The following is a 22,726-nucleotide window of genomic DNA, read 5'->3' as shown; positions in this document are numbered from 1 at the left end:
CACAATATATCTGGCTGTCATCTGCATATTGTTTGTCTCACTTTGGTGTGGAAAAAGTAATTGTTGTACTGTGCGTTGATGATGTTCTCATGTTCAAGAAAGTCCACTTGAATTAAACCATTTACACAGAATGCTTTGGCCATAGTTGATGTCACTTCCAAGATATGTTGCTCATAGTAGACAATGTGATTGCACAATCTTTGGACACAGGGCAATTATTTTGCGTTCTCTTAAAAAAAGTCACCACCAATCTTAAAAGATCCTTGTATTTGCACGTATTGAACCGCAATATGTTTCATCCTAGATGTTCTAGCCCTTTGGAAACGGGTTCTCATTTCCGTTTTAAAAATCATATTTCCCCCAATACTTGTTTTGTCTGTTAATATCGAGTCTTCATTGGTCGTCCATTGAAATGCCCGGTATCAAAAACAGGAAAGGAAAGAGTTAAAAGTGTTGGTAAAGAGTCAAGATCTGTTCTGTTGTGAAAATCAGACTTCCACAATCAGATCTTCATCAGGATTGGATTGTTCCTAGCTTGCTTGCTATTCCATGGGTACCAGTGAACCTTGGTGAACAGTTAAAGAGCCTCACTTCCCATATTACACAGACAGCCATTTTCTTGGCTTCATTGCTGTTCAATCCTGTAGTTTTCCCAAATCCACTTCATGCTGCGTCGTCTATGCCACGTGCCTTGAGACATTCTGGTCCTCCACTTCTTCCAGCTTACCTCTCCACCCTTGTTCCTCCACAGATTGTTGTGTGCAGGGTTTATCTTATCTCATTTTCTTTATTTTAAATTTTATTTTTTTACCATCATTGGAGTTTTTCGGTTTGCACACAGAACCTTATGGGTTGGAGTTGTAGTGCTGCCTGTCTACATTGTCATCGTCCCTCTTGTGTTGAGACGATCTCACCAGCACTTGTTTCTAGAAAAGTCTTTTTTTTTCTTTTTTAGCTGAAAGATGCTCAGTATTATGTGCATTTGCCAATGTGGCAAATGTCATCAACAAAGGTTATTGGGTTATTCTGTGTTCTCTCCATTATCAATCCCTTCCAACAATATTGTTAAAACTATAATCAGAAATCGTTGTGAGATAAAGCAGCTTGACCTTTCCCGAATCTCACCATTATGAGGAAGTCATTACCTCCTGTAATGGCTTCTTCATCACTTGCTTCATTTCATATCTGAGTGGCTTTTTGTTTAAACACATTCAATACTATTGGCAAGTAGACTAGACTCTCTGGAAAATAAATCGAGACTCCTTGGAAAATCCTCATCCTTTAGGTAGGCAGGCTGCGGCCTCTTCCCTCTCTTCAGACCTTGAAAAATTTAACGAGCTGATGAAACACTTTGAATATGTCTTACAATCCTCACAAATCTCTCGCATTCACTATCTCTCTCCGAAAGGACCGTTTGGAACCCCCTCCCCCATATACTTTGTTAACAATTCTTTTGAGGAAGTTCAGTCATTCAAACGCCGAGGTCTCACAATTAGCCATGACCTTTCTTGGGTAAACCACATTTCAAAGTTGACCTCCAAAGCCAGGTACTGACTGGGCGTCCTCCATCGTACAAAGTCCTTCCTTGGCACATCTGAACTCCAATCAACGTACAAGGCCTTCATCCACAACTTGATGAATTACTGCTCGCTCCTCTGGGCTGGCTCCCCTGCCTTACATCTTGCTCAGCTTGACACCATGGAAACCAAAGCCTTCAAGATTATTGGAATCTCCCATGATGAAGCTGAGTCTATGGGTCTATCACTTCGCCATCACAGACAGGTCAGTAGCCTCTCTGTCTTCACTGTCTCCTTTATGGTCTTGCACCCTCTGCTCTTTTCGTGCTTTGTGCCCCCCAAGTTTCTGCAGGGCTCACACGGTCCATCATTAACCCCCTTCTGGTGAAAGTACCTAAATCCAGGATCACTACTCACCTCCACTCAGTCATTCCTCTTTTCTCCAGCCTGTGGAACCAACTTCCACATTCTTTTTCAATCTCATTCTTCCCTCCATGTCTTCAAGACAGCTGTTCACCACCATCTCAGATAGTCCCCAATCGAAAACAATTATCTTTTCTACCCTCGTTAACCTCACCCCAATCCCTCCTCATTCCAAATATCACGTTTTTCCTCCTGAGAGTTTCCTGCTATATCCATCTTGTCCACCCCGTGCATCGTCTCCTGCCCCTCGTTCCCCCCAAACCCATTGTTTGTCCAAGTCTGCCTCTATCTTGGCCTTCAACTCTGCTGTTGGTGTTTCTCCCTTCTCTCAACTGTACCTTTTGTCCTGTTGTGTCCTCATCTAGTGTACTAATTCGAGCTCTTCCACGAACCTTGACTATGCATACAAAAAAGTATATGTATTAATCTGCTTTGAGAGGACATTGCAGCTAAACTCGTAGATGCAGATTTACTCTGTATAACTTGATTTGGATATCACCTTGGATGTCTTTCCTGTTTTCAAACAGCCTGATCTCTGACCATCAGTTTGGATGCCATACTGGTTGCAACTTTGGACATGCTTACACTCCTTTTTCAGCAATGGTTGGAGGCCCTCAATCTCAAACAAGAGGTTAAGACCATCTTACCTGGACATATCTCTGGCATTTGACGCAGTCTGGCATTCTGCTTTGCCTGCCAAGGTCAAAGTAGACAGAGCTGCATGTGAAAAGGCTGAATGCCTAAACTCCGTGTTTGCTTCTAAATATTGCGTTCCAAACCCATCACTTTCTGTACCCACCTTACACAGTCACACTCAGCTGTTCCTGGACTCTGTGTCCTTTTCTCCTGACAAGGTGGAGAGCTTGCTGTCAAACCTCGACTCAGATTCTGCAACCGGTCGAGACGGCGTCAGCCCACGTGTCCTAAAAACCTGCTCTGCTGCTCTTGCTCACCCTCTCTCTGTTCTATTCACCCTCTCATTTGCTCAAGACAATCTGCCATCTGCTTGGAAATCAGCAAATATTACTGCTCTGCATAAGAAAGGTGCAAAAACAGATCCCTGCAACGACAGACCATTCAGCCTTCTCCCAATCATCAGCAAAGTTATGGAATCCATCATCGCTTCAGACATTAAAGCCTTCCTCTTTTCCAATGGTTTTATTTCCGATCATCCATTTGGATTCAGACCAGGTCACTCTACCCTGGATATACTGCTTCTGCTCTCCCAACAATGGATGGAGGTCCTCAATGCCAGACATGAAATCAGAACCATTTCCCCAGACATATCATGTGCTTTTGATACAGTCTGGCACTCTGCCGTTCTCACCAAACTCTTTTCCCATGGTATCCAAGGACATTTCCACTCATGGCTCGCAGATTTTCTCTCCTTTCATCGCCAACATGTGGCCCTTAATGGAATTCTCTCTTCCCCTCTTCCTGTCCAGTTTGGAGATCCTCAAGTCAGTGTTCTGGGAACTGTTCTTTTTCTGGTTTTCATCAATGATCTCTCACTGCACCAAAATGAAGAATCACTGCTCACCTTCACTCTTTCATTCCACTTTTTTCCCACCTTTGGAACAAACTCCCACACTCTCTTCAATCCCACTCTTCCCTCCAGGTCTTCAAAACAGCTGTTCATCCTCATCTCTGATCTTTTTCTCTTATCTTCCCCATCCAAAACCATGATCTTTTCTACCCCCGTTAATCCACCCCAAACCCACCTCCTTCAAATTTCCTGCTTTCCTTCCTGAAAGTCCCTGTAAGTGTTCATCTTGCTTACCCTGTGTACCCCACCCCATCCCTCTCCCTTTCACAGATCTCATGTCTCTGTTCCCCAGTGTTTTTTTCTTCCCTCTCCTGCTCCACTTGTTGTCCGTTTTGGGTGTTCGCTCTCATAGGAGCTTCAACATTGTACACACAAAAAAACCTCTCTGCCTGTGCCAAAGAAGGTCTTCATTCCTGGATTTCTGACTTCCTCAACCCACGAAGTTAATGTGTTGCCATCAATGGAACGCTCCCCTCCTCCCCCCCCTCCCCCCTCCCCCAATGCAGTGTCTTGGTCAAGTGTTGTTCCTGATCTATATAAATGACCTCTCCAATGTTTTGGAAAACCTTCTCTTTACTAATGTAGTTGACTGTATTATGACGTACACTACTCCCATCTCTCTGATAGGTAGACAGCAGCCACGTCTCTCTCTGATAATTTGTACATTATTGCATTCTAGTCTAAGAGAACATGTCTTTCAATCCTGGACAATCTCAGTCTCACCCTATCACTCAGGAAGGATCATCAAATGAACCCACCTATTTCCTTGGTCATACACTGGAAGAGGTTCAGTTCCTTTAACATTTTGGCCTCACCATCAGCCTTTCCTGGGCTGACCACATAGCAAAGCTAGCCTCCAAAGCAAGCTGCAAACTGGGCATCCTCTGTCGATCCAAGTCTTTCCTCGGAAAATCAGAGCTCCTCAGAGTCGACAAGGCCTTTGTGCATAACTCATTGAAGTACTGCTCTTCAATGTGGGTTGGTGCTTTAGTGTCATATCTGTCTCTCCTGAATTCTCTGAAATCATCTTCTTCTCCTCCTCTTCCCTTTGTCATGGATGAGGTCTGATGGCACCACACTTCTGCCCTGCCTTGACCATGATACTCCTTCAACCCACACTTTCCTCGGCCAACTCTCTACACTCTCCAACCACACCTACCTTACATATATTAGGCCATCAGCCATGGCTCAGAAAGTGCTTGAAAATCAAGTTTCGTTCCACTCATCGGGGGGGGGGGGGGTAGACAAAATCTTGATAATATGATAGTTTATAGCCAAATACATACGTATCCAAAAGTTCTCCACTCAAATAGCTGCAGTTATTGTGTATTTTCATCTTGAAATCGATGCATTCCCCGTGCTCTCTCATTTGAACTCGGATCACGTGTGGGCCACGTGACGCCTCGACAGCCAATAGATCGGCTGACATCGTATGAAAATTACGTCAGACTGTCACGTGACCAGCTAAGTTGTCCAAGATGGCAGCTTCCTCAAGGGAGGAAATCACCGGCAGCTGATCGGCAATTTTTGATGAATATGGCGTGAGGACGCTCCCCTGTGTATTATTCACCAGGACAATGGAGCGAACGAAGAAGTCAAACGTTTTACGTCTGTAAGATGGGATAAATGGAGAGAAAGTGTCAACAAATGGCTCGTCTTAGTAGACGGTCATGAAAGACGTTTAGCCGAGAGTGCCGGGGTAAAGATGTCAAGTTACCCCCGGGGGTAGCTTGAAATCGATTTCATCCGATCCCCTACGATTTTAGATTACCCCCCCCCCCTCAAAACATTTATTTATGTTGTTTATTTACAAAAAATAGTAATTTAATTGATATTGAAAACCCATGGAGGGAAAAACCATTGACCACGTGACCGCCTTTAAAGAGTTTGCAATGAATTTTGATTTTATTATGAATGATTTTATTTTAATATTGTTATTAATTGAAATCAGTATTTCTCATACAGTTATAGTTTTTGCCACATTTTTATGAAATCTTTCTTCAATATAGTTGATACAAATAGACATACTGGTTTATCTTTTTAACCAACTCGGACTATACTTACAATTATGGAAACAAGGCAATGAAAACAGTTTATTTTAAATTCACAATTTCGTTGTGGTGGTGGTGGTCGTATGGCAGCTTAGCTGCCGGGGTAGCTCTCATTTCTTGAAGCACGACTGTGTCACTGATGCAGTGCCCCTCTTCCAGTACACACACTTGAACTGGTACTCATTTCGCCGACCTCGGAAGGATGAAAGGCTTCTGGCGATAATGGTATCCCTTCCATGGTTTTCAAGTTTGGTGGTGCCATCCTCCTTACCTGACAGACCCAACACTACATTACCATGTGGAGTGAGCAGCCAGAACCCCAGGTCTTCAGAGATACTACGATTATTCCCCTGGACAAGTGCAAAGGTGATATGTCGTGTGTCGACAACTACCGTGGCATGGCCCAAGTATTCATTGCTGGGAAAATACTTGCCCGCATCATTCTTAATTGCATGTCGTCAATAATTGCCAACAACATCACCCCAGAAAGCCAATGTGGTTTTCGCACTGGGGGTGTCATGATCGATATGATGTTCTCTGCTTGTCAACTCCAGGAAAAGAGGAGAGAACAACATTGCAACTTGTACATGGTCTTTGTCCTTACAAAAGGACGACCTTACAAAAGCATTTGATCTGATCAGGAGAGAAGGCCTGTGGAAGCTAATGGACTGTCAGCTGTCCCACAAAGTTGGTTAACATCAACAGATGCTTCCATGATGGCATGGTTGCTCATGTGAGGGACAGTGGATGGATGCACTTCTGAGCCATTTCCTGTTACCAACGGCACAAAGCAGGGCTGCGTCCTCGCTCCCCTATAATTTAGCACTGTGTTTTCCTCTATGCTTCATGATGCCTTTGAAGATTGCACCCATGGAGTGATGATCCAGTTTTGTACTGAAGGTAGTATCTTTAATTTGCAGCGTCTAAAGACCAAGTCTGGAATCACGGAAATGTTGCTCCATGATCGACTTTCCGCTGATGACTGGGCACTCTTCAGTCATAATCTCGAAGACATGCAAATTATTGTCAACTCCTTTGCGCAATCTGCTCATCGCCATGGCCTTATGATTCGCCTCAAAAAATATTTAAGCTATGCTTCAGCAGAGACCAGAATGTGCATATACTGTCCCATACATTACCATCGATCACACACCACTCAAAGTTGTAGATAAGTTCTGTTACCTCAGACGTGACAGGCATCCGGCTGCCTCCATCCATCTTTAATCTTTACTATCCTCTTCCAAACCTCCTTTTCACAAACTGCCTTCACTACCTCCACCATCCACTATACCTGGTTTCTATCCCTCGACTAAACACCCTTTCCTGATGTTCTTCCACACAGATCAGGTCAGGTATGGAACTCCAAGGTGCCTCTGTCTGGTCATCCCCCAGGCAGATGCCTGGCCCATCCTCATCTCCTTGAGATGTTGATCAATCTGCTGTCACCACGAGGCACGTGGTCGGCCCATCGGCCTCCTCTGCTCACGAGGATCCCTCACTGAGAGAATCTGGTGAGAAGAATCGGCGTCAGGAAAACGAGCCAATTGCCGATACAGCCACAGCTGATGCTCACGGACTATGCAAATAAAAAATCTCATTTGAGTCTCTCTCAGCAACCGCTCGTTGGACACAGTCTGACCAGTGATAACCAAGGATTCTCTGAAGAGACCTGGTACCAAAGGAATTAAGTGTCCATCTCAGATCCCTGGTCAGAGTCCAAATCTCACATCCATAGAGGATGACTGGAAGCACCAATAACCTGAAGACTCGGACTTTCGTCCTCCTGCACAGGTACCGGCAGCACCACACCCCATGATCCAGAGAATCCATGACTCCCCAGGCCCGACGCAGACATCTGTTGACCTCTGGCTCACAGCCAGCAGAGACATGAATATCAATGCCACGGAAAGTGAATCCCAACGTGACCTCAACATCCTTGCCACAAACAGGAACAGACAGGATAGTAGCATCCAAGATGTCATTGAAAGCCTGGATCTTAGTTTTGACCGAAGAAACCCATAATCCCAGTGGCTCAGACTCCTCATTCACCACCTCAAGGACCCCCAAAAGGAAATCCAGAGTCTCCGCAAAGATGACTGCATCATCTGTGAAATCAAGGTCAGAGATCTTGACATTCCCAAATTATGCACCGCAAATTGATCTCTCCGACATCCTCCCCATAATCCAGTCCATACTAGTGCTGAAAAGTGTGGGGGCCAGTACACACCCCCTGACGAACTCCAGTAACAACTGGAAATAAGTTGGAGATGGTATCACCACATTTCACAGCACTCTCAGTACCAGAGTAGAGTTCAGACATTGGATTGATCAGTTTTTGTGGCACCCCACGAAGACCAAGAATCTTGCAGAGGGCATCCCGATTCACTGAATCAAACGCTTTACAGAGATCAACATAGGCTGCAAGCAGCCCCTGCCGAAACTCTCTTCTGCGTTCGGTGAGGACCCGAAGAGCAAGGATACGGTCAATCGTTGACCTCTTTGGTGGAAAGCCTGATTGCTCTGGACGCTGGTGCTCAAGCAGATGGTGGCGAACCCTATCGAGAATTATCCGAGCAATGTTAACTATTTTATCTCTTTTAACTATACGAGGTGTGTTCAAAAAGTATCCAACCTTAATTTTTCGTGCCTAAACAAATGAAGCTAGGGAGGCGTGGTTTGGTGCACATATGTAGGCGATCCTAATCCGTATGCGTGAATATTTTCCCGCCTGCAGAAGCCTGTCAGTTGCCGATAGACCGCCATGAGTGAGGAAGTGTAAGTGAGCGCTGTCGGATTTTCGTTTTTGACAAAATGACGGAAAAACTTGAACAACGCTACTGCATCAAATTTTGTGTAAAGCTTGGCGATTCCCAAGTGGAAACGATCCGCAAGATTCAACAGGCCTTTGGGAACGAAGCAATGGGCACCACACAGATAAAAGAGTGGTACAACCGCTTCAAAGATGGTCGCACATCAGTGGAAAGTGAAGCACGCTCTGGTTGGCCCTCAACATCCCGAAATGAGATCGTCATTGACCAAATGAGGACCCTGCTGATGCAGGAACGTCGAATCACGATCAGAGAACTTGCAGACGAGGCGGGCGTCAACATTGGATCCGTTCATTCCATTGTGACTGAGGATTTGGGCTGAAGGAGAATATCAGCGAAGTTCATGCCAAAGCTACTAACGATCGAGCAGAAGCAACTCTGTTTGGAGATCGCACAGGACATGCTGGAGACTGTGAACAGTGATCCCAACTTCTTCAGCACAGTGATCACTGGCGATGAGACCACAGTGATCCGTCATTTTGTCAAAAAGGAAAATCCAACGGCGCTCACTTACACTTCCTCACTCATCGGCGGTCTGTCGGCAACTGAGAGCTTCTGCAGGCGGGAAAATATTCACGCATACGGATTAGGATCGCCTACATACGTGCACCAAACCATGCCTCCCTAGCTTCATTTGTTTACGCACGAAAAATTAAGGTTGGATACTTTTTTGAACACACCTTGTATATCAATTTTAACTTTGATGGCTTGACTGTGTAACACTGTACCACACTCAACGTTGAGTCATCATGAATACCACCCTCCCCCCCAACTCGCCTTCAGCTAATGAGCATTACGTTTCTGGCTGTACTTTGGTGATTAATCTCTGCCTAATCATTATTTATGATGGTTCATTTCCACCTACTCATTTTTCATGATGGTTCATTTCCACCTACTCATCACGAGCGACCCCCACACTGCGACCTCGACGACGACCTCCGTCTCCACTCGACCCGAACCGCAACCCGAACTGCAACTGCCGTCTTCACTCGACCCGAACTGAACTGCACTAGACCCGCACTGAACTGAACTGAACTCGACCCGCACTGAACTGAACTGAACTCGACCCGCACTGAACTGAACTGCACTCGACCCGCACTGAACTGAACTCTTCACTCGCCCCGACCAGCTGCGCGAGTCGCCTTGTGCTCGCGTCTTTATAGACCAGAGGAGGAGCCTATATGCAAATATTAGGATCAAAATGCGATTGGAGGCGGGGCCACGCCACCCTCTGTTCAGCCATTGGTGTGGCAAAAACGGGCGTGAGCTTCTTTTGATCCAAATTCCTCCTGCGAGGAATTCACATTCATCGCGCTTGGAGGCGGGGCCATACCGCCCGACGCTCACCCATTGGACGGAGAAAAAGGGGGCGTGAAGCCTTCCTGATCCGAATTTCTCCCTGAGAGGAACCCATTCGTACCCGCGGCTCGACGCGTTCGGCATCAATTACCGAACGGGCCCTGGACAGCACGACGTTTGGTGTTGACTGGTGGTGTGGTCGATGGTTGTAGAAGGAGATAGGCGAAGGTGGTGGGGGGTTTTGCTGTGGTGGTTGGGCCGTTGTTGGGCATCGTTAGAGAATGGTGGGTGAGGCGATGCTTGCGGGGTTGGGTTGTGGAGGTGAAGGTAGTGGCGGTTTGGTGGAGTTGTTCGGGGGCGTTGTTGATGGTGGCGATTTGGTTGTTGGGGTGGTGTTTGAGTTGTTGGTGGCTTAATGGTTGAAAATAACAATAGAGAAAGAAAAATGGCTAACTCAAAGCGTCGCAGCCCGGATGAATCACATATATTCCCTCTATACAACGGGCTTGGGCTAACTACACATGAACTTACCGATATATCTCACCTGAGGACCCTTTATGGTGTTATGCGAATTTCCACAACCGTAACAGTATATTGAAAAAGCTGGTTCCTTCCCTTACCTGTAGCTCTGTTGTTCACCTTCACAGAGGAATGGGTGGTTTAAACGTCGATGGCAGTGATAAATGTAAAGCTGTTCATTTTGGCTCCACATCTTCTATCCAAATGTTCCTTTGGATTTGTAAACGAATTTCAAAGCTTGATATACTCTTGAAATTGTTCGTGGAAAAATTATACAGTGGACTATTATGTGTTGGTACTGTGGCTAACTTTGAAATTCCTTCCAAAATATACAGAGGCACTGCATCAGTGGGATCATCAGATACTTCTGTCTTTGGCTTTCTGGCTTTGCCAGTCAAGGTTTTTGTAGTTTTTTTTTAATACCCTTGTGTTAATGGTGTCCTTCAGCCTTAAGAAGGGAGGTACTGTGGTCACGAGGTGGATTTAATCAGGGGAAGGCGCCCCCATTTCATTCCTGGTCGGTTGACCCCTCTTATTTCCTAAAGTGTGTGAAAGTCGACCATTCGGTTTGTGCCAGCCTGGTGTCAGAAACAATGCTGTTCAAGACTGGTCTTGATACAGACTTATGTAAAACAATGTGACGATTACATGCTGCTTCTTTTCAGTAGTAGTTCGTAGTCATGCCTTGTGGAGATCTCACTAATATGTACACCAGGCAGACAAAATTCCTATTTCAATCAGTCGCTGCCAGAATATTGCACAGAGACCAGGATAGCCAACATTTGCCTGGCATCCTTAATTGCAGCAATGCCTGCCCCGGCACATCATGATCTGCTCCTCTTAATAGCAACAGCAGTTGCATTGGGGACAATGCGAAGGATGGTAAGAATGAATTAGAAAGAGCAATCAGAGATTGCAGACCCTCGCCAGGACTTATTTTGATTGGTATATGTATGTTGGTGTGTTTGTGTGGTGTGTACATGATGCATTGACGATGTAGATTTATGTTCATGCAGCAGACAAACGGACATATTTGGTGTTATTGCATAGATTCACGTTGCAATCGTATGTATTTTATAGACGTAGTTACATTCTGGACTTTCTTGACGAATGCAGTTCTAATAATACGTACTTTATAGATGTACTAATATTCTTAATATATTGCATTCCTTATAGATGTACTCGCATTCTAATCTTACTTTTATTGACTTACTTGAATTGTAATAATACGTACTTTATTGATGCACTCGCATTGTAATAATATGTACTTTTAGACGTACTCGCATTGTAATAATACGTACTTTATAGACGTACTCGCATTGTAATAGTGTTCGAATCTGGAAACCATTCGCATTCACACATACAATTGACCCAAAGTTTAGTTATTTCGTTAAGTATATGTGGGTAGTTAGAATCCTCTCCCCTATGTCTAATGGGAATTTCACGTGTGCGCTGTGAGTTTCTTTGTAGTAAGTCTTCTGCATTAAATCCCCCCTCCACTCCTTCAGAGCCGACTCCGCCCCAACAAGATGGAATGTTCCCCTCGTCCAATCGGGGGTGAGATCACCTCAGGGCCAACTCCGCCCCAGCAAGATGGAATGTTCCCCTCGTCCAATCGGGGGTGAGATCACCTCAGAGCCGACCCCGCCCCAGCCAGATGGAATGTTCGCCTCGTCCAATGAGGGGAGGACACCGATCGCCGACGCCCCCCGACCAATCCGGAGGTGAGTTACCTCAGAGCAGATCCCTCCACCCACCCAGGGAAGGGATTAGAAAGGTGGCGAGCTGTCTCAGCGGGGTCTTCTGCGGTCTTTGGTCTCTTGTCTGCGGTCTTTTTCGGGGTTCCGTGGTGCTCATGTCGTCGATCGTCGTTCGTGGCAGTCAGGATCGTGGGCTCGTTGGATTCCGGGTCATGGGTTCGAGTCCCACCGTGGTGGGTTGGAGTCGGTGAAACCACACAAGGCGGCCAGGTACGCGGCCAGACTCTGACCCTCAGCTCGCCTTCCATCCCGAGCTGAAGGGCCGAATAAAGACCCACGAGGTCCATTTGTTTTTGGGTGTGTGTCTGTCTGTGGCCAGTCTGATAAGTAGAAATCATTGAAGTGATTCCATTGTACATTTGCCTACATTCATATTTGTGGTTAAGTCTGCTCTGTGTTTCCCTCCCTCTTACATTGTAAATAAATAACTTAAATGTTCCAGTTCGTTGTTCCTTGCTTTCTTTCATTGACCCAGTATGGTTCGGGCTTGAGAGTCAGGAAGGCCGATTGTGCCGTAAATTGTTATTTGGACCGGCGCGGCTTTGGTAATTTCTGCTTGGTTACGCCGGATCCGAGTCGGTAACAGTGACTCTGTTCAGATAAAGCCGACCGAGGGTGTGGCTTCCCCGGTAGCTACACCGCGTGGCAAATTAGGTAAATTGGAATCAGACAAAAGACCCGAACCGCGCGGTCGAAATATTGGCATCCACGGTCCATAAGCGACCCGTCGACTTCGGAGTTATCCAGAGTGACGACCTTCAATTCCGGTGTTCGGTGGGAGACTGCCCAACTGCTCCGTCTAACGGTCGTCCTTGCCACCGAACCTGGCACCACAACAATAGTATGTACGTTGTAGACGTACTTGCATTGTAATAGTACGTACTTTATAGGCATATTCGCATTATAATAGTATGTACTCTATAGACGTACTCGCATTGTAATAATAAATACTTTATAGACATACTCGCATTGTAATAATATGTACTTTATGGACGTACTCGCATTGTAATAATATGTACTTTATAGACGTACTTGCATTGTAATAATATGTACATTATAGATGTACTCGCATTGTAATGATATGTACATTATAGACCTACTCGCATTGTAATAATATGTACATTATAGACGTACTCGGATTGTAATAATAAGTACTTTATTGACGTACTCACATTGCAATAGTACGTACTGCATCGACGTACTGGCATTGTAATAGTACGTACTTTATAGACGACGTACTCACAATGTAACAGTAGGTACTTTATTGACTTGCTGTAAGCCTGGTGTTGGCGTAGTGGTTAGGGTGGCGGTTTGGGATCCAAAAGGTCCTGAGTTCAAGCCCCGTTGGGTGCTGAATTAATACACCAGGGGGTTGACTCAGCCTGTCATCCTTCCGAGGTCGGCAAAATGAGTACCAGTGAACTGGTTAGGGGGACACTGCATCAGCCGCATAGCCGCATCCCAACCAATGATGCAACCAGCACCCACAGGCTGCACTCGATGGAGAGAGATTGACTTGCTCACATTGTAGTAGTATGTACTTTATAGATGTACTCGCATTCCAATTGCACATCCAGTACTTTATTGGGTACTTGGTTGAAAAAGATAACGTGTAATACTGGTTACCACGAGGTGGAATTTGTGGCCTATGTTAGCACATTCTGTGTGGAAAGACAAACAGACAGCCAAACTAACAAATGCGCCCCGATTGCAATATCCTCCGTCGAGGTTAATGATGGAACAAACTGTGAAGAAAAAGTAAAGGTCAGAGAAACTCAGATTAGTTTATCCGTAGGAATGATACAATTGGATCAAACTCATGTATCTCAATTTCCACGGTGATCAAAATACAGCTGATTGCAAAATTTCAAACATTTTCAGTGTGGGGGGGGGGATAGTTTCACAAAAACCTCGCCAACTTAGTTGAACACACACCACCTTTGTGGCAACATTAATTACATTGTGGTCATTGTGTTGGATGTAAAAAGAGAAGACGAAGCCATTTGGTGGAAAAGAAACTGATAATGGAAATTGCTATCAAGACCAAACTTAACCTTCGACTAATCTTATCACACAGAAACTTGCTTGGGGACACAAGACCGATGAAAGAAGAGACAGATGTGGAGTTAACGGTGGAGGGGAGTTTGCTTCCCTTTCGGTGAGTGAGTTAAAGTGTGGTAGAAGTTAGGGAATTGCATCAAACTAGTAAGTACCTTCATACAGTAAATCACGACGAGACTGAACATTCTGGACTGGGGGATTTGTATTTCGAAAACAAAATCCATCACAAAAGCATCGCTTTGGGGAGTTTCACCTGTAGTCTGTCGGGTTTCTCCTACATTAAAACAAACCAAAAAAATCTCCGATAAGAAATTGTTCACAGAAATCTGAGTTGACGGTCGTCTCGATGTCTTCTTCTTCAACGACCACAATTATTCACACCTTCTTGTGCAGGGAGCTGGGGAACTTTCGTTTTATTCGTTTTTCTACACAAAGTGTTTCGCAGACCCAGCTGGCCAGGCCTGCCATTTGACTGAAACCGACAGTTATTTGGAATTTGCCAGGGTGCCGCCAATAATACACCTATTCTTTTGTGAAAGATACAAAGGGATATTTCACACCCACCAATGAGTTGTGCTGGCAGGGGGGGGGGGGTCTTATGGCTCAACGGGGAATGACACACACACACACACACACACACACACACACACACACACACACACACACACACACACACACACACACACACACACACACACACACACACACACACACACACACACACACACACACACACACTGATGCCTCACTTGCATGCAAAACATCAGGGTTCGACCATTTACAGCTTGGTCTATAATTGAACCCAGGCTAGACAGCTCAAAGGCAAGTGTGCATACCCCGAAGCTATCTCGCTAGCCCTTGGTTGCCTCGGTGCCCTGAAGGCTGTTTATTTAGTTTCGCTGATGCTTTGCAGGTTTACCCATCATTTGAGTTTGGGATTGAATTTTTTCGTGTGGACTCTCTACAGAGAGGATTGATTCTTTTCTTGTTAACTGTAGAACATGTTTGCATTCCTGCTTGAAGAATACTTAACATCTTCATAAGTGAATTCAGCCAGGAGCACCAAAAAGGAGCTTGATTCTGGTCCTCCGGAAAAGACTGAGACTAATCTTAGATAAACACACACTATCATAGAGGTATTTATTTTACCTTTCCTGCCCAATGGGAAACTGAGCATAAAAAGTTAATAATTACAGTATACATTTTGGTTTTCAAAGAAAACTATTGGAACATGCTATCCTTTATTTACTTTGACAAAAATGATTGTGTACAATTTGCTTTAATGGCTTGTCTGGTTTTAAATATACATTATCATCATGGACCTGGCTAATGTCATGTACAGGACTGTATAACATAATGTATTTATTGTTTGGAAGAAATGCAAGATGGGTTTTGGGATGTTTGTTGGTAATATGATGGTGGTCTCGTGCTGAGGATACTGCACTGCTACCCCATAGGTTGTTGGAATAAATCTGACTCAAGCGATCAGTATTTAAGGATTTGGATTCTGAGAAATCTAGTGAATTTACGTGTTGCTATTGGATTGTCGATTGAAAACCCAGCCGGCTCATTTATGACCATTATGGAGGGAGTATTCTCTTTGTCCGTCCATGGTCTGGTGTGATGCTAGTCCCAATCTTCCTTCCCTTCTCTCTGAAACTCTGCTCACCTCCTTTCCTTCTCCTGCCATCCTACATCGTCTTCTTCTCCTCAATTTTAATTTCCTCAATTTACTTCCTACCTAATACATACACAATAAAGAGATGCCTCCATTTTTATCCCCTTTCATTCTGTTCCTTTTATCAATGTTGGCATTTCCAATGTCCTACCCTGTGTATGTGTAATAAATAGATGCCTTATAAAGGGGTCACATGATCACAAATATTTGCATAAGTAGGAGGTACTGCACAATTTGCATGAACAATAGCATGGAAAGGTGAATTTAGAATGCTCTTTCCAATAACCGGTGCGACATCCTGTGAACCTCAATGAAAGCATCAGCAGATTGTTTTGGTTCCCTTTTTCTTGTTTCAAAAATTACGCATTTTGTCGTACCTTAACAATCCACGTGTCCATGTAATCTAAGACGGACACTTTACAGTGGACAAGTTTTATGGGAGAGTTTCTCACTCTGCATGTGCAAATGGCATTCAACAGGTTGTGGTGTATTGTGGTTGTTATGCTACGGGTACAATATTCAAGAGACAAAGTCGCTTCTTTCCATTGGAATCATTGCAATTGCTTCAGCCATTATTGTGCTTGGCTGGATGACATTTATCAACAATTCAGTGGATGGACAATTCGGCTCTCGATTTGGAACTTTGTGATGTATTCTGGTGACTTTTTCATTCTTGTTCGTTATGAAAATGTTCAAGAATAAAAGGTGTGGCTTTTATAGGCTTACGACTTCATTCTGTGGTAGCTTTTCAGCATGTCATTGTGCACACATTTGATGGGGTGGCCATTTTTTTCCTATCGTATCCCTACATATGGAGTACTGCCATACTCCATATATATTATTATATGGTGTGCATACAATTTTAGCATATCTTGTTTCGGCAAAATCCCTTTTGGTCACAAGTTAAGGCAGGTAATCCTATTCGGTACGAAGCAGCAATAATGAATACGAGTCAACAAAGATCCATTCGTTTGAAGACCGCAGACCTCCAATGTCAATTATAATTTTGGTAAAGTTCAGTGGTGCATCAATTGTTTGTGTTTCTCCAAAATGCTGAATGCAATGGGATCAGATGGTTGGTTGTGTGTAAATTTTCAAAAGCAATACACTCTCTGAGATAGGAATAATCATCCTTCAGGGCTGCCGTGTTGCGGCATGCATTGCGATGAGAATGAACTGCAAGCAGAATTCTCTTCTCAGATGTGGTCATCAGTTCTTACCAGCTCAAAAGTCTACAACATTTGGATCAAATATTGCACTGATTCCTGTCCTGTTAGTGACTGCTATGAGCCAGAGTGTATGCTATAAGTTACTGCAGTCACGTGGCCCCTATCATGTGGATCCTTGGCTTTAGCAAGCATTAAAACTCAAAGATGACAAACATCTTTTCATTTAGTTTTCATTTAGCTTCTTAGTTGAGCCTCAGTATCTGGTAAGTCTCATGTCCCATATTTTTTGACTGTGTGAGAAACTTCCTTTGTTTCGTGAATCTGTCTTGAAAATAAATTGGTTTAAAAAAAAGAATACAAACAAAGAATTTTTATTTATTTAATAAGAATGACCGCACTGTGGTCACAACCTCCGCCAAAATCCAGTGACGGGCCGATTGGGAAACGTGAATTTAAAGCACTCTTAAAAGATGAACAGCGTGATTGGGAAACATACATTTACTGTTCTATTAAATGATTAACTCGACACTTCTTATCCATGTCAACCTCCACCACAGTTATATCAGAACAAGCTCATTCATCACAAAAAGGGTGCGATTTGTAAAATTATTTTCATTTTCAAATGGTTTCTGGTCACTTTCACAGAAATATTCAAACACAGGTGAGATATATTTCACTTCTTAAAATATTATCGATATCTACAACCTCTGAACGATGTCTGATCTAAGGGGCCATTCAAAAATGACACACCTAATGCGTGGCAGTTGGGGATTGGAATTTGGTGGGGGTGGGTGGATGTCCAAATATTATTGAGTGTTACACTTGCAGGGGGTTGAGGGGGGTGGGGAGGGGGGTGTTTCCAGTGCCGTTATGGAACGACCTTTTTCGTTACATATTAAAACGAGCTGTAAAAGGACTTTTTTTGACGTATGTGGGTGAGCTTTCCCGTAACCTTGAATGAGGTTCTGATTGAGAATTTCTCTATTAGCCATGGCTTTGCCGAGAGATCTCACTGTAAACTGGTCAATGGAAGAAAAAAAAAAGTGATGCCACCTCCCTGAGAAGAGGAAGAAGAGGCTGCAGAAGTAAAATAGGTTGTCCATCTCTTTCTATAAAACCGAAATGTTTTTTTTCTTTGTGACCTTACTGCTTTGAGCTCCCAAAGTGAATTTGCGACAAAACTTTCTACAATCAGATCTTTAACCACGATATATGTAAATAGGCGTTTTGAAGTCGTGACAAGGTCATTTGGCCCATTATTGCCGTGTTGCACTCTAGAGTTGATTTAATTATGAACATGAGGTAATTTCTTGACTCCTGCTTCACTCTTTTTCACCTTGTAGACCCATTAGACCTTTTACACTCCAGAGACCATTTAATACTCATTTAGACCCTTTTGAGGCATATAGACCATCTTCGACCCTTTTGACACTTTTCAGACTTGTAGACCTTTTCAGACCGTTTGGACACTTCAGATTGCTTTTGTTCTTTCACCCTTAGACCCCTTTAGACATTTAGACCCATAAAACACTTTAGACCCCTTTTTGACATTTTAAGACCCTTAAGCCAATCTAGATCCCTCGACACCCCTTAGAAAAAGAAAAAAAAATTCCCCCGAAAATAGTTTTTGACAACCATTATCGTACACCATTCACGTTGCATCGCAAGTGGTTCATGCCCCGTCGTTCAGAGCGAGTGGTTCGTGCCCCGTTGTTCAGAGCGAGTGGTTCGTGTCCCGTCGTTCAGAGTGAGTGGTTTGTGCTCCGTCATTCAGAGAGAGCGGTTCGTGTTCCGTCGTTCTGAGCGAGTGGTTCATGATGAGCATGATCCTGACGGCATGAGAAGTCACAAGGTGCGGAGGGAGATGAAGAATGTCCTGAAATGTTTCAAGGAGCTCTACGAACAGAAAATGAAGGCAGCCACTGAAGTCTCCATTATGAAGTTCTTCAAAAAAATCTCCAGCAAATCAGCCTTCATTTCATCTTCTGAGTCTTCAACCTCAACTAGAGAGCCTGCCACACCTGAATATGCCTGACGCAAGCAATATGCACTGTGTCCAACCCCAATCATGACAACACTTTTTTTTGTATACAATGTTGAGGCTCGTATGAGAACGCACAACAAGGAAAGCAGGGGATAAGAGGGTTGGTAGAGAGAAGGACTAAACAATGGGGAACAGAGACATGAGAATATCTGTGGAAGGGAGAGGGATGGGACACGACAGGGACTTTCAGGACACAAGATGGACACTACAGGGACTTTCAGGTCTGTACATGACAGGGACTTTCAGGAAGGAAAGCAGGGAATTTGGAGGTGGGTTTAGGGTGGATTAATGGGGGAAGAAAAGATCATGGTTTTGGATGGGAGAAGAGAAGAGGTGGTGGTGAACAGCTGTTTTGAAAACCTGGAGGGAAGAGTGGGATTGCAGAGAGTGTGGGAGTTTGTTATAAAGGTGGGGAAAAAGAGAAATGAAAGAGTGAAGGTGAGCAGTGATTCTTGATTTGGGAGTTTCACCAGCAGGGGGTAGCTGGCAGACCTTAAGTGCACTGCGGAAATATGGGCGGGGGGGGGGTGGGGGACATATCTCAGACAAAGCAGGGGGAGGGGCGAGACTGGAGAGGAGATGGTAGAAGACAGAAAGACCACCAATCTGCCTGTGGTGAGAGTGAGAGACACAAAGGCTCAGCCTCATCACGAGAGATACCAATGATCCTAAATGCCTTGGTTTCCACAGCGTGAAGCCAAGAAAGGTGAGAAGTGGGAGCACCAGTCCAGAGGGGAGAGCAGTACTCCATCAGGCTGTGGATGAAAGCTTTGTATGTGGTCAGGAGCTCAGTTGTGCCAAGGAAGGACTTTGCATGATGGAGAATGCCCAGTCGGCGACTGGCTTTCCCAGGAAATATCATGGCAGATACTGAGACAGATCGTGAGACTGTCGCTCTGATGGTTACCATGCCCAAGGAGTTGCTCTAGCTGTGTCCAATAAGCTGACTCGATTGATAATTGAGGTAACACCGCTCAACGAGTGTATTACGAGACTAAGGATTCGTCACTCCTTGGGTGTCATTTCCCTGGTCTCTGTACGTGCTCCAACTGAGGCGATTGATCTCACCGTGCAGGGCGCATTCTATGCCATGCTCGAGTCTGTGGTTGATCATTGCCCTAGGTGAGATACACTTCTATTTTTGGGGGATTTCAGTGCATCAACTGGAACAGATAGGGTTGGTTATGAGACGTGTGTTGATCCCCATGGGTCTGTAACTGTGAACCAGAATTGCACTAAGTTCCTTGACTTTGCAAGAAGTCATGGACTTAGGGTAGTTGGTTCATGGTTTCAGCACCCACAAGCTCATCGCTGGACTTGGTATTCCAACGCTGACAGTGTGGCAAAGGAGATTGACTATGTCCTTGTTGATGGTCGCTGGAGGATAATCCAGAACTGAAGGGTCTACCGGAGTGCTCAGTTCCTCAATGCTGACTACAGACTTGTTGTAGCAATTCTTAAGTTGCACTGTAAATCCAGGAGAATGGTACCATCCCAGCCTCGGCTGGATGCTGGCAAGCTCAAGGATGAGAGGGTCGCTGAGGAGTTTGCGAACAGGCTGAGTGGGGATTTGAGGGGTCTGGGTGCTTTGGGGGATCCTGAAGAGTTGTGGAGTTCCTTCAAGACCACCATCTTTGATGTTGCCGGTAGATGTCTTGGAACTCACCGTTGATCAAAGAAGAATTTTGTCTCTCAAGGGACACTGGATACCATTGACCAGAGTCGCAGGGCCAGGCTGAATGGCAGAGCTGAGCTGTTTAGGGAGCTGAGGCATAAAACTGTTCATGTGCTAAGGGTGGTCAAGGAGGCCTGTGCGCCAGGAATCTGTGATGGGGTAGAGATCACCTGTGGTCAAGTGATTCTCGTCCTGCTTACAGGGGAATTTGCGCATTGTGTTCATCCAAGCTCGTCCCTCGGTGTACTGCAGTTCGAGCAGAGGGTCGTGGGCTCTTGAGAGAGGAGTCCGAAGTGAAGGTCCGCGGGGCCGGTTACTTTGAACGGTTGGACCAGGCTGATCCACCAGCTGTTGAGTGGGACGTCAAGGGTGTTACAATCCCTATTGCTGACCCTCCAATCAACTATGGTCCACCTTCATTTGCAGAAACACAAGCTGCGGTGAACTAGTTGAAATGGGTTAAAGCTCCAGGGATCTGTGGCATCCATGCTGAACTTCTCAAGGCTGATGGAAATGCTGTACGCATGTCGTTGCATGCAGTTCTATGATCTGCCTGAAACACAGGATCATCCCAACTGATTGGAGGAGGGCCTTGTTGTCCCTGTCTGGAATGGGAAGGGTGATCGCAGAGACTGCAACAACTACCGAGGGGTGATGCTGCTCTCAGTGCCGAGCAAGGTCTTTGCTTGGATAATTCTCGATAGGGTTCGCCACCATCTGCTTGAGCACCAGCATCCAGGGCAGTCAGGCTTTACATCAAAGAGGTCAAGGATTGACCGTATCCTTGCTCTTGGGGTCCTCACCGAATGCAGATGAGAGTTTCAGCAGGGGCTGCTTGTAACCTATGTTGATCTCTGTTAAGTGTTTGATTCAGTGAATCGGGATGCCCTCTGGAGGATTCTAGGTCTTCGTGGGGTGCCACCAAAACTGATCGATCTGATGTCTGAACTCTACTCTGGTACTGAGAGTGCTGTGAGATGTGATGGTACCATCTCTGACTTATTTCCAGTTGTTACTGGAGTTAGTCAGGGGTGTGACTGGCCCCCATGCTTTTCAGCACTTGTATGGACTGGATTCTGGAGAGGATGTTGGAGAGATCAAGCTGCGGTGCATCGTTTGGGAATGTCAAGATCTCTGACCTTGATTTTACAGATGATGCAGTCATCTTTGCGGAGACTCTGGATATCCTTTTGGGGGCCCTCGATGTGCTAAATGAAGAGTTGGAGCTACTGTGATTACGGTTTTTCTGGGTAAAAACTAAGATCCAGGCTTTCAGTGACATCTTGGATGCTGCTATCCTGTCTGTGCCTGTTTGTGGTGAGCATGTTGAGGTCCTGGAGAGATTCACTTACCTTGGCAGTGATATTCATGTCTCTGCTGGCTGTGAGCCAGAGGTCAACAGACGTCTGGGTCGGGCCTGGGGACTCATGGATTCACTGGTTTACGGGGTGTGGCGCTGCCGGTACCTGTGTGGGAGTACGAAAGTCCAAGTCTTCAGGTCCTTGGTGCTTCCAGTCTTGCTCTATGGATGTGTGACTTGGACTCTGACCTGGGACCTAAGATGGAGACTTGATTCCTTCGGTACCAGGTCTCTGGAGAATCCTTGGCTATCGCTGGTCAAACTTTGCGTCCAACGAGCGGTTTCTGAGAGAGATTCAAATGAGATTTGTTATCTGCATGGTCAGTGAGCGTCAGCTGTGGCTCTCTGGACGTGTGGCTCGTTTTCCTGACAGTGATCCTGCTCACCAGATTCTCTCAGCGAGGGAGCCTCATGAGTGGAGGAGGCCAATGGGCCGACCACGTGCCTCGTGGTTGCAGCAGGTTGATCAGCATCTTAAGGAGATGGGGATGGGCCAGGCATCTGCTTGGGGGGATGGCCAGACGGAGGCCCCTGGAGTACTGGCGGAAAGTGGACGCAGCAACGCGCTGCTCCGGCGCAAGCTCCCATACCTGACCTGACCTGGTTATGAGGAGGTAGATTTAAGGAGGTGGCGTGAATTGGCACTGAAGTTGGAAAAACAGGACGATTGATGGAACACGAACATACATTGCAAACCAGGAGTTTTAAAATTTTTCAGTCAGAGCTGTCATTAAACGCATGACATGAGGGATACAATAAAAGAAAATGAAGAGAATGGAGAAAAGAAACGTCGTCA

General features: G+C 45.2%; 1 protein-coding gene across 1 annotated transcript in view; it reads left to right on the top strand.

Annotated features, from left to right (window-relative positions):
* Window positions 1–22,726, top strand: part of LOC147029847 (protein TANC1-like) — a 419,064-nt gene that overhangs the window by 532 nt on the left and 395,806 nt on the right. The window contains exons 3-4 of the mRNA XM_085873244.1: window positions 11,692–11,907; window positions 14,021–14,101. The gene's annotated coding sequence lies outside the window, so the exon portion shown is untranslated. The remainder of the gene's footprint in view (window positions 1–11,691; window positions 11,908–14,020; window positions 14,102–22,726) is intronic.

Source organism: Eptatretus burgeri, chromosome 3 (assembly GCF_056783735.1).
Source record: "Eptatretus burgeri isolate ZD-2024b chromosome 3, Ebu_testis_v1, whole genome shotgun sequence".
Taxonomy (NCBI): domain Eukaryota; kingdom Metazoa; phylum Chordata; class Myxini; order Myxiniformes; family Myxinidae; genus Eptatretus; species Eptatretus burgeri.
Note: the sequence above shows the minus strand (reverse complement) of the source record. Positions and strands in the feature narration are given on the sequence as shown.